At 33.5% G+C, this 14,047-nt stretch overlaps 1 pseudogene; it reads left to right on the top strand.

Moving 5' to 3' along the window:
- The first annotated feature begins 2,269 nt into the window (after positions 1-2,269).
- Positions 2,270-6,545, top strand: LOC123213449 (annotated as a pseudogene).
- The last annotated feature ends 7,502 nt before the right edge of the window (positions 6,546-14,047 follow it).

Below are 14,047 nucleotides of genomic sequence, written 5' to 3'. Positions count from 1 at the left end.
AGAGTCAAAATTTACAGCTCCTCATCCCCGTAAACTAAAGTTTGAAAGGAAAGTCTTGGCCTTCAAAACATTGACGTAAACGAAGTCAAAATTTACAGCTCATTTAAAAGACTTTATGATTTACTCATTTTTTTGTTTACTTATGACACTTGATGCGGCATTTGCATTATTTATTTTCCTAAATTATTTAATATTTTCATTATATCATACAATATATTATTTATATAAATATATACTTTTTAAGAAATAATAGTATGATTTGAGATATTCATAAAACTTTGAAAATTTTAAAATATTTATGATATTTTGTAAAATTATAACATCACAAATTGATAACTTAAATTTTTTAAATATTTTTTAAAAAATATATCTTATATTATGTTATAATATTTAATATATGATATAAAAAATTAAATTTTTTTATACACAATATTATATATTATTTGACTATTATGCATATAAATGCACCCATAATTTTAAAAAATTTGTAAAATTAATTTTAAGGATTTTAATAATTAAAATTTTTAAGGAAGCTTTTAAAAATTTGTTTAAATTTATATGAAAACCAGATGAAATTTTGGGCACAAGGAGAATTTTACAACCATGGAAAATGGAGGAACCACGTTAAAGTTTGGAAACGTTCAAATACAAATGATAGTTTTTAACTTTCAACAAAGAGAAAAACTATAACCTCCAAGTCGTGGTTTAAATTTGCAATACATTTACAAAACAGTATGGTTTTGTTTTTTAACTGGGTTAAATCGTAAAATTATACTATAAATCTAAACTATAAATTTAAATTATAAATCTATCGTAAAACTGGATTAACTTTCAACCCGGTTTGATACGCCAATTGACTGACTTTTGGGAAGACATTCTAGTTAATAGACAGAGACTTTGTGCTAATAAAATATTATTGAAGGATTCTTCTTGCCCATTTTTCACCTCATAAACTGAAGAACAAGCTCTATTAATAGCAGTCAAGACTCGTGAGCTTCAAGTTTGTCTTGCTGACAAGAATAATTAAGAGAATTAGAAGACTGGAACTCATAATTTAATTAATGAAGTGATAATATATTAGCTCTTTCCTCACCGCACGACCCTGCCAACAAATTAAAAGCCACAATTTTTATTTTTAATTATACATTATATGAAAATTAGGTTTGAAATATTTTTTATCCATTAAGTTTGAAAAATTCATATTTTCTCCCATTTATCAAAGGTTTAATACCGCTTATATTCTAAAAGGGTTTTTACTTCAAGTAATAAAAAATTATTTTTGTAATTTCTCTTTTATTATTGACATTATTTTGTTTGGTTAAGGAGTTATTTGATTATTAATTTTACCCTATTTATTAAAATATTACTAAAGTAATATTGAATTTATTATAATTATATCATTATTAATTATTTATTTATGATAAAAATAATCTTATTTTTAATTAATATAACAAGCAATATGAAAAAAAAAAACTTTAGAATAATTATATCTAATACATTTACGTAAAATAGTATCATAATATTCTTTTATTATATTTAACCAAACACTATAATTATTTATATATATTAAATTTTATTAAATATAATAATAATTTATACTCAATACTATTTTAAGCAATATATTTTTATGATAATTTTTTATTTTGATAATAAAAGATTAACCAAACCAAATGCACCATAATAGTATAAGTAAATTACATATTCAACCTAACTATTTTATATATATTTCTCTTAATTTTCCTTCTACATCATTGCCACTCTTTCGTTTCCCCCCACCCCAGATCTTACTACCATAGTCTAATCTTGCTCTCTTTACATTTGATCTTCTCTAGGAGATGTGGTTGGGGTCAAAGAATCGTTAGTTGGTGGTTTATCAAACACCTAGTGATACTTTCATGAAGCAATGATAATGGCAGTGGAGGCATGACAGAAGAGGCATGCGATGATAGTGTGCATAGCATGTGGTGTGCAATCTCGCAAAAGGTGGTGCGAAAGCCAGCCGAGATAGCACAAGGAAATAAAGATGAGTGGTGCTAAGATACACATAATGACATTAAATGAAAATCTTAAAAAAATAGACAAATTTTATTAACAAATTTAACAAAGTGAAAAATAGACTTTTCGAACTCAAGGAATGGCAACGTGTTTCATCAAAGTTTGGCTGCAGCCGAGAAAATAAGACCCGAGAAAATAAGACCCCACTTCCATGTTTAACCTATTTTACTAGTGAAGTTTCCGCCTTTTCATATTGTCCTTCACTTTCTCTCCTGTTTTCTCAACAAAAATGGAAAGACCATATCTGGCTTTTTCTTTTTCTTCGCTTTCCCTTTTTCTCCTTTCGTTAACTTGTTCAGTTTATTCTCAGTCTAGTCCAGATGCTGCAGCCATGCAAGCTCTCAAAACCAGCCTAGGCGACCCGGCAATCTTGGGCTGGACCGACCCGGACCCATGTGTTTGGAACCATGTTGCCTGTTCTTCGAATGGGCGCGTCACCCTGATCGAAATCGGGTCACTGGGCCTGGCCGGAACTCTCCCACCGGACCTCAGCAACTTAACTTGTCTGACTATATTGGATGTGATGAATAATCAACTAAGTGGGTCTATCCCAAGTCTTGCTGGGTTGAGTTCTCTTCAAAAAGTGCTTTTTAATGACAACAGTTTTTCATATATTCCTCCGGATTTCTTTACTGGGTTAACTTCTTTGCAATATATGTCCCTTGATTCTAATCCCTTTCAGTCTTGGGAGATTCCTGCGAGTTTAACAAATGCAACGACTTTGCAGATGTTTTCTGCAAACGGGGCTAATATTTCAGGGACTATTCCTGAGTTTCTTCGGGGCTTTGTATTTCCAGAATTAAATAGTTTGCATTTGGCTTTCAACAATCTCCATGGGCAACTTCCGGAGAGTTTTGCTGGGTCAGCAATTCAGACACTTTGCTTGAATCGCCAAAACGGTGACACTAAGCTCAATGGATTAGTTTCTATTCTACGAAAAATGACTTTTTTGACTCAGGTTTGGCTTCATGGTAACGAATTTACCGGTCCTTTGCCAGATTTATCAGGCCTTACTAGCTTGAATGACTTTAGCTTGAGAGATAATCTGTTGACTGGTATTGTTCCTTCATCTTTGGTTCATCTTCCTGGACTTAAGAACGTCAGTTTGGCTAATAATTTGCTTCAGGGTCCGACTCCAAAGTTTGATATTAGTGTGGTATTTATGCCTGGGTCTAATAGTTTTTGTTTAGATGCTCCTGGTGTTCCTTGTGCCAATCTAGTTAATATTTTGTTATCAATTGCCGAATCTGTGGGTTACCCAGTGGTGTTTGCACAGAGTTGGAAAGGAGACTTGTGATTCCTCTCAGATTTGGAAGGGGATTACGTGTGATAGTAGTGGAAACCAATGTTTTAATAACCGGACCGGGACATAAACCGTTTTGAATACTGGTTTCGGTCAAATCGGTTAGACCGTTTTGACCGGCCGGTCCAACCGGAGATTTAAAATCCCAAGCAGCCACCAAGAGACTAGCAGAAGGTAACTGGGCCTAGGCGACTGGCAGAAGACATGACACCCAGGAAAATCTGGAATATTCAGAAACAAATCAGCAGAAAACTTGGCAAGGAACCACGGAGAGTTGCAGCAGGAAGAGGGCAAATGGACAGGAGACAAGCAGCAGCAGAGCAAGGCTTCTCCAAAATCCCCAGGCACAGGCAAGGAGAGGCAAAGAAAACTGACTTCAATGTGCTGCACCAGCTTAAGAAAAGGCCACGAAAGCACACTTCGGCTGAAGCAGACAAAAGCAGCATACTAGAAAGCATCCAAAGCATCACCCAAAAGCAGCTCCTTGACAGGAAAATGCAGCCAAAGAGGAAGGCAACCCAGCAGCAAAAAGCTCTAGAAAGCAGCAGAAAGCTCCAGAAAGTAGCAGAAACCACTGAGAGAAGGAGGAAGCGAAGCATTGGCAGGAAAATATTAATGCAGAAACCGGTCCGCCCGCGGTTTAAACTGTAAAATCATTAAACCGCCAGTCCGCCCGCGGTTTACTCCAAAAATTAATTAAAAACGGTTTTGTCTATTATAGAAACTGGTACAGTACCCGGTTCAACGGCTGGCCGGTCTGACCGGCCGGTCCGGTCCGGTTATGCAATCCATGGTGGAAACATCACTGCTGTTAATTTCCATAATTTGGGGCTTGTCGGCACAATTTCTTCGCAATTTTCTCAGCTTACATCTTTGAGACAATTGATGCTATCTGGTAATTCACTTGCTGGTACTATACCTACCGAGCTTACAACTTTGTCTAAACTTGAGAAGTTCGATGTGTCAAATAATCATATTTATGGTCAAGTGCCGAAGTTTGGGCAGAATGTGGTTGTTAACACTGCTGGGAACCCTGATATTGGAAAAAATGGCAGTAGCTTCGCACCTTCTGGAGCACCATCAGGGGGTTCATCTGGAACTCCTGGTACTCCAAGTGGAGTAAACAGTTCGTCAGGTAGTGGGAATAAGAATACTGGAATAATTGTTGGTTCTGTGATTGGTGCTGTTTGTGTTGCGTTTATTATAGGATTGGGTGTCTGTTTGTATACCAGGAAACGATATCATTCCAGTAGAGTACAGAGTCCGAATACCGAGGTGATACATCCTCAGAATGCAGGGGACGGAAATGGAGTGAAGGTTACAGTAACAAATTCTAGTGTCAATGTAGGTGGGACTGACAGCCATCGTTTCACAAGTAGTGGGCCTAGTGACATTCGTGTGGTTGAGGCTGGAAATATGGTTATCTCAATCCAAGTTTTGAGGAATGCGACTAACAACTTCAGTGAGGAAAATATATTGGGAAGAGGTGGTTTTGGGACAGTGTATAAAGGGGAATTACATGATGGGACGAAGATAGCAGTGAAGAGGATGGGGTCCGGAATTGTGAGGGGGAAGGGTTTGGCAGAGTTTAAGTCTGAGATTGCGGTTCTTACCAAAGTTAGACATCGCCATTTGGTGGCACTTCTTGGCTATTGCTTAGACGGAAATGAGAAGCTCCTTGTTTATGAGTACATGCCACAGGGGACCCTTAGTAGGCATCTGTTCAACTGGAAGGAGGAGGAATTGAAACCGCTTGAATGGACTAGAAGGTTGACCATTGCCTTGGATGTTGCGAGAGGTGTTGAGTATCTTCATGGTTTAGCGCATCAAAGTTTTATTCACAGAGATCTAAAACCATCCAACATCCTTCTTGGAGATGATATGCGGGCTAAAGTTGCAGATTTTGGATTGGTTCGTCTTGCTCCAGAGAACGGAAAGCAATCAATTGAGACAAGAGTTGCTGGAACTTTTGGATATCTTGCTCCAGAGTATGCAGGTAACTAAAATCAGATTAAATCTTAGTGTTAAGATGTCATGCCTGATTATATTTTTATTTTGTACATGTGCATGCAATGCAAATGTTTAGATTTTGGTAGTTAAGGTAAACAAAGGTAACTTGATATCATCATATTTTTCATTCCTAGCAGTTGTCGATACATCAAACTGGAGCATGTATCACTGAATAATATTTAGAACATTTTCTAACAGGACTGATACATGTAAAGATTATGGAATCGAATTAATCTTGCCCATTTCCCACCTTTTTATTCGCTAAATATTTTATTTTCTGTAGGCATTTTTCTGGGGCATAGGATTGTAGAAGTGAGTCTGTTTCATTATTTTCAATATATTTAAAAAAGTTGATGGATTATGTACAATTGAGTGGTCTTTTTCTAAAGTGACAATTATTTCCTGACTTATTGTATTAAAATGACCTGTGAAATCAAGATAGCACATTACAAGAAAGGGTGTCATATTAGTTGCAAGGATAAGTCATTTGTCACTACGATGGTAATTGCACGCCAACTAGGGAGACAATCTGTTTCATCAGAGTGCCTTTCCTGCACTTTTAACTGTTAATCTTTTATGGATAGTGATTTATAATCTTTGCTTTTTCGTCATTGCTTTTATGGATAACTGTGTGGATATAAGCATATCAGCCGCGGCTAATTTCTAGATGTTATTGTAGCATTCATTTGTATTGGTTTCTGCTTAACGTATTTTTGTGATCCGAATGCTGAAAGTGTACTTATGACTTGGCAGCGACTGGACGTGTAACTACCAAGGTTGATGTATTCAGCTTTGGAGTAATTTTAATGCAGTTAATTTCTGGTAGAAAGGCCCTTGATGAAACTCAGTCTGAGGATAGTGTGCATCTTCCAACATGGTTCTGGAGAATGCATGTTAACAAGGACACATTCAGAAATGCTATTGACCAATCGATTGAGCTGGATGAGGAAACCCTCGCCAGCGTAAGCACTGTGGCCGAGTTGGCTTGCCACTGCTCTGCCAGGGAGCCCTACCAGAGGCCTGATATGGGTCATGTTGTAAATGTGCTTTCATCTCTGGCTGAACTGTGGAAGCCGGCAGGACCGATCATGCCTTTTAACTCTTTCTCTGAATCTAATTTTGTATATCAACCTAGATATTTTTCTATATGATTTGAGAATTAAGACTTCAAGATCAAGGTAAACTGGCCTCGATGACAATATGTCGATGTCAAGAAATATAGTATGAAACTCAAACACGTAATTTTGAAAGAATGCTTTGTATACATAGTAGAAATTATATTTTCTAAAAAATTAAAAAATTATGTATTACCGTGGTATCATGTAAAAATGGATTGAAACTTGAAGATAGAATAAAATTTTTAAGAAATAGTTGTATTAACATGTGAGAATAAGAAACCCTAAAAAAATAGAGGCTTGTTATAAAATTTATAGTCTAATTTAATAAAACGTTCTTTATATTTTAAAATAATTCTTTTTTTTTTTTTTTTTTTGGGCCCTCCATTATTTCTAGACATGTCAAAGGGGTTAAGTCAGTTTATAATACGACTCAAACTTTTTTTTTTGACATAATCTATAAGGTTTAAATCAAAAAAATTGTAGATCATATCTATTAATTTGAATTAGGTTTGTCAAGAATGTTTATACAAAATTAGTGAGATTAACAAACAGTTAAATAAGATAAAACAACACAAGAAATCAACAAAGAAAAAACACAAGAAATACTTGAACTTGCTCACAGGAACAACTTGGCTTAAACAGGAGAAGAAGTTAATTCCACTAGGAGACCTTCTCTGCAATTTTTTCTGTCACAAGTTTGACAGATCTTCAGGAAGTTTAAAGCTTCCTTGAACTTGCTCACAGGAACAACTTTAGTCAATATATCTGCTGGATTAACACTGGTCATGATCTTCTCAATCAATACTTGCTTATTGAATAACACATCTCTGATGAAGTGAAGCCTCACATCAATATGTTTGGTCCTCTCATGATATGTACTGTTTTTAGAAAGATGAATGACACTCTGTGAATCACTGTAAATCACAGGAATATCTGAATTCAGACCTAGTTCAGATGTAATTCCCTTAAGCCACATAGCCTCCTTCATAGCTTCTGTCAAGGCAATATATTCTGCTTCAGTGGTGGATAATGCCACAATAGACTGCAAGTTGCATTTCCAACTCACAATATTCCTACCATAGGTAAAAATATAACCAGTTAGAGATATTCTTTTATCCAGATCAGCTGTAAAGTCTGAATTACAAAATCCTTTAACAAGCAAATTGTTAGTAGCATTAGATGTGAACAATAACCCAAAGTTTGCAGTTCCTTTGAGATATTTCATCAGCCATTTTACAGCATACCAATGTTCTTTACAAGGATTGCTCATAAATCTACTTACTAAACTAATAGCATAAGCAATATCAGGTCTTGAACCAATCATTACATACATCAAACTACCTACTGCATTTGAATAAGGTATTTTATTCATAAATTCAGATTCATTAGCAGACAGATTGACAGTAGATTTTAATCTAAAATGAGCACCCGTAAGAACATTAACAGGTTTAGAATCAAACATATTATATAAGCTTAATAACTTCTTAATATATCATACTTGAGACAAAAACAAAGATCTCTTACTTCTATCTCTTTCAATATCTATACCTAATATTCTTTTTGCTGATCCTAAGTCTTTCATAACAAATTCAGTTTTCAACATTTGTTTTAAATTTATCAAAGCAGACATATCTTTAGAAGCTAAAAGGATATCATCAACATACAAAAGCAAGTAAACATAATATCCAGCATCGGATTTTAAATAATACACACAATGATCATAATTGCATCTAAAAAAACCAATAGATAGAACAAACTCATCAAACCTCTTGTACCATTGTCTAAGAGACTGCTTTAGCCCATACAAGGATTTATGAAGCAAGTACACTTTGTTTCCAGCTCCAGGTTCTACAAAACCCTTAGGTTGCTCCATAAGAATTTGTTATTCTAGATTTCCATGCAAGAATGTTGTTGTGACATCCATCTGTTTTAGCTCCATATCAAATAACACAACAGCTGATAGTATGAGTCTTGTTGAGGTATGCTTCACTACAGGGGAAAAACCTTCATGGTAATCTATCCCTTCTCTTTATGAGAAGGCTTTTGCCACCACCCTTGCTTTAAATCTTGGCTGTTCTACTCCTGGAATACCTGGTTTCCTTTTAAATACCTACTTGTATCCAATTACCTTTTCCTTCAATGGTCTATCAACAAGTGACCAGGTATTATTTCTTTTCAGAGATTCTATTTCAGTTTCCATTGCTTTTAACTAATCCGAGCTATATTTGCTTTCACAAGCTTGTTTGTAATTTAGGGGTTCACTCATCTCGATCAAGTCTCCTATTTGAAAAGCATACGAGATGAGATCAGCTTGAGCATATCTTGTAGGTGGTCTTATTTCTCTCATTGGTCTATCTCTAGCTAGTTGATGTTAAATAAACTCTATTTTTCTGGGCTATGAGGACACTCAACTTGACTCTGCGGTGAGGGTTGCTGATTCAAGTCTGTGATTTCATACTTTGAAGTACGAATTGTATCCAAACCCAAATCAGGTCCCTTACCAGACTCTAAAGACTGAGATGCAAACTCAATACCACTTTGGTGACCTGACACAGGTGTCTCCACCTCAAACTGAACCTATCCAGATTTTCCTTTTGAAGAGAAAAGATCTCTGTAAAATTTTAGTTCATTAAAAGTAACATTCCTACTAATAACACACTTATGCTCTTCTAACAGCCATAATTTATAGCCCTTAGTGCCAGTGGGATATCCTAGAAAAACAGCCTTTAAAGCTCTAGGGTTTAGTTTACCTTGACTAACATGCACATAGACAAGACATCCAAAAGGTTTTAGGTGATGTAAAGAAGGTGGTCTGTTTGACCACATTTCAATTGGGGTTTTAAAGCCTACAGCAGATGATGGTGACCTATTTATCAAATAGCAGGCAGTTGCTACAGCTTCAACCCAAAACTTCTTGCTTAATCCAGAATCAGCTAGAATACATCTAACTTTATTTAGGGTGGTCCTATTCATTCTCTCAGCCAAACCATTTTGCTGTGGTGTTTCACTATATGTTCTATGCCTAAGTATACCATGTTTCTTACAAAAATTAGAAAAATGTTTGTTGCAATATTTAAGGCCATTGTCAGTTCTGAGCACTTTAATTTTCTTATTAGTTTGGTTCTCAACTAGATTTTTCTAGTCTTTAAAGCACTCAAAAGCCTCATCTTTGTGTTTTAGGAAATAAACTCATACTCTCCTAGAGTAGTCATCAACAAGTGTCATAAAATAGTGTGAATGAGATAATGAGTCAGGAACATGAGGGGAACCCCATAAATCAGAATGCACATACTCAAGTATACCATTGGATCTACATGTGGCAGTAGCAAACTTTAATTTATGAGATTTTCCAAGCACACAGTTTTCACAAAACTTTAAATCAGAAAGTTTGTTTTGGTCAATAAGATTTTGTTTACACAATTCATTCAGGCTTGCCATACTAATATGCCCAAGTCTCTTATGCCATAAGATTGTTTCATCCAAGTTATCATGAGTAAAATACATGTTATCAAACACCACACTACCTTCTAATATATACAACCCATTTGATAAATTTCCTTTCATTACAACTAAAACACCTTTCATGATTTTTAAAACACCTTTTTCAGATTTATAGGAAAAACCATTTAAATCAAGTGAACCAAGGGAAATCAAATTTCTCCTTAACTTAGGCACTAACCTAACATTTTCAAGAATTTTTATAGAACCATCAAACATTTTGAACTTGACATTGCCTATAGCAATCATATCACAAGAATCATCATTACCCATCAAAACTTTTCCCTCATTTATGTATTTTAAATCAGTAAGCCATTCTTTCTTAGGAGTCATATGAAAAGTACAACCAGAGTCCATTACCCACTCTTCATCTAACCTTACTTCAGAAAGAACTAACACTTCTGCACTTTCATACCCCTCAAGAAAATTTGCTAGTTCTAAGTTTTCAAATTTACTTGAGTGTTCTTTTTCTCTGGACAATTTCTTTTAAAGTGGCCCTCTTTATGACATAACCAGTAAGTTTTCTTTGATCTAGATGGCTTCTTATTAGTTGAGTTATTCCTTTTTTCTTATCTGCCCCTAATCTGAAGACCCTCCCCAATGGATTTCCTCTCAAATTTTATGTCTAAGTCTTTAGACCTTAGGGCCCCTAAAACTTCATCCAATGACAAAAAATCTCTCCCATATTTTATGGCAGCTTTAACATCCTTAAAAGATTCAGGTAAAACATTCAAAATTATTATTGCCTGATTTTTATCTGATATTTTTTCATCAATGCTATTCAGATCAATAACAATTCTATGAAAATCATCAAGATTATCATCTAAAGACTTAGTGGAGTCCATTTTAAATCCAAACAGCTGTTCTTTCAAATATATTTTATTTATCAGTGATTTAGTCATATATAGGGATTCTAATTTTAACCATACTTTTGCAGTAGTATCAGCATCATCAATTTTTTGCAACACATTATCAGACAGATGCAAAATTAATAAACTGTAAGCTGTTTCCATTACCTCAGCTATATCAGCATCAATCATACCTTCAGGGAAATCAGATGGTTTTCCCAATGCTTTTGCACATTTCTGATGAACCAGTATCGCATACATATTCTTTTTCCATATGTTGAAATCGCCCTTGCCATCAAACTTCTCGATATCGATTCTGGTTGGACCCATTATTCTTTGCTGACAATTTTCTTTGTAATCTTTTAGCAAGAAGCAAGATTAGCAATACCAGAGAATATATATAAAGACAAAGATTTAAACGAAACCACCATAAATCGATCAATCAAAACATTCAAAACAAGAAACCCTAACCGGCTCTGATACCACTTGTTAATTTGAATTAGGTTTGTTTAGAATATTTATACAAGATTAGTGAGATTAGCAAACAGTCAAATAAGATAAAACAACACAAGAAATCAACAAAGAAAAAACACAAGAAATACTTGGTTCAGGTTTTGATTTGAAACCCTACATCGAAGGCAGAGACAAGTCTCTTAGTCAAATCCACTATAGAACATAAACAATTACAACTTACGCAATACTCTCCGATTTATGCCTCACACGATTATAACACACCGTGAAACAATGCCTCCTACCAAGCCTTCATCAAGACTCAAGACACTTACACAACCGGAGAAAACCAGAAGATTTCTCCCTGGTTCAACTAAAATCACAAGAACAAGAACAGAACCCTAATCGCAAAGAGCAGAGCAAAGGGAGCCGACTCAACATTTTCAAGTCAAGCGCTCAACCTTAATATACTTAAGGTTACATTTCAGCGTAAAGACTAAATAACCCTTTAGCTTCAAATTACATTACAAACCATAACAAACTCCATAATGACTATATTCTCTTTAACACCTTTAAGCCACATTCTTCAATATCAAAGGTCTTAAGGTAAAGTTTATAGGTTAGTTTTACACAACTCAAAGGATCATGAACCATGTCACAAGCCTCCCTATGCTTGCTTGCTAACGTAGAAAACTAGCTAATTAGGGGCTAAATACAACACGACTCATAAATTTGACGGATTGTGTTGGATTCAATTTAACATAACTCAATACAACTCATTGTTATGTTTGCCCATATCATTATTTAAGAGTTGTAAAATAAGTACATTTAACCCATTAATAACACAATTTGCTCATTATATCCAATGGAATCCGCCTTTCTAAAATTATCATTTACATGCTAATACTCTAGCAAGAATCATAAGCAATCAATAGATACACAATTTGCATGTGAAAGTGCGTATGATTTCTAGCTACTAGTTATCTTTATTGTTTATAAATGAAGGATGATACCATGTTTGCAGTTATGCATTCTTTGAATTAGAGGCATAAGTGGGTCAGCCGAGCCAGCTCCAGGTTGGGTAGAAAGCCTTTTCGAGCCAGGCCAGCCTTCAAATTACGTAAGGATCACGACTCAGCCATATGTACAAAGGGTTGGGTTATTGACGGGTCGGAACGTTTATATATTAATTTTAAAAAAATTAAATAAATATTTAAATTTATTAATATAAATTTTTATTCAAATTAATATAACCAATGATTGCAAACGGTAAGTCAATCCCCCTAAATCATATTTTGTTTATATTTTCAAATGATGTTAAATCATTTTGTATTATTAATTATTCTATCTAATTAAACGAAACTCTTTATTTTATCAATGGTGTTATAATAGTCGTGTTTTCTCTAATTATATTTTCTTGATTTATCTGACACTTAAACCGAACTAACTATTTTTTATACGTTCAACCACCAAGAATAACTGAATAAATAGCATGAGTGGTCATCTGACAGTGTCTGTTGTATTTTTTTCTATACCTGTTATTGTCATCATTTTGTGTCTATTAACAACATAGTTTTTATTTTATTTTTATAATTTTGTTAATTATTATTTTTTAAAAATATTTTGATAATGAAAATACTTAATATATTTTAAACAAATAAGGTATTTAAACAATCGATACGACTTTACTTTTATAGAATCAATTGATCAATAATGGGTACAGTGTAAACACTGTAATAAAAATCATATAATACATAGTCTCTATTACTGTGTTTATAGTGCACCCATTCCTAATCAACTGAGTTTATAAAAGTTAAGTTATTTCAATCATTTGTACATTCTTTTCTGTTCAGAGTAAATTAAGTTTTTTTCATTATAATAATATTTAAAAAAATTAACAAAATTGTAAAAAACAAAAAAAAATATTATTAATAAACAATAAGAGAACGGTGGTAGTCACAAGTATAGCAAAAATTATAAGTGATATTGTCTGAAGACCAAACATGTAAGTTAGTTGGTTCTTCTTGCTTGTAGAAGGTATAAAATATAATTATCCCGACTTAAGTATAGTGTAAGCCTTAAAGACGTAGTTACAAAATGTAAATTTATCATAATGACATCGATAAATTAAAGAATTTTTTTTAATTAGATACGATAATTAGTAATTTAAAATAATTACACGTCGTTTGAAAATATAAATAAAATATGATTTAGAGAATCATTTTAAAATTTACAATTCTCGATTGTATTAATTTAGAAGAAAATTTATATTAATAAAATTAAATATTTAAAAAAAAATGTAAACCGAAGATAAAAAGGTTAATACAAAAATTTAAAGAATAAAATATAGAAAAAAATTGAAATTGAAATATTAAAATTGAATAAAAAAAGGTTGGATTGTGAAAATTTAACACTATTTTACATGGTAAACGTAAACCCTTTTAAAATTATGATTTCCATGCTAATTTTGACGTGTGAAATTGAGTATGATTTCCAGCTACCACTGTCCTTTATTGTTAATTTTGACGGCGGATGCTGCGTTTACAATTATGCATTCTCCGGATTATCAAACACTGTAATTTTTTTAAAAAGACATATTAAATACACTCATAATTATTGTTTATTTTTAATATTTTATTATTATTTAAAAAATATATACTATTTATAATATATAATACGAAAAATTGATTTTTTTATATATGATTTAATTATCATGGATATAAATACACTCATAATTTTAAAAGAAATTATTAAAAGACTATCCC

The sequence above is a fragment of the Mangifera indica genome, chromosome 4, assembly GCF_011075055.1.
Source record: "Mangifera indica cultivar Alphonso chromosome 4, CATAS_Mindica_2.1, whole genome shotgun sequence".
Lineage (NCBI taxonomy): Eukaryota > Viridiplantae > Streptophyta > Magnoliopsida > Sapindales > Anacardiaceae > Mangifera > Mangifera indica.
The sequence above is the reverse complement of the archived record's forward strand: the minus strand, read 5'-3'. Positions and strand labels throughout refer to the sequence as shown.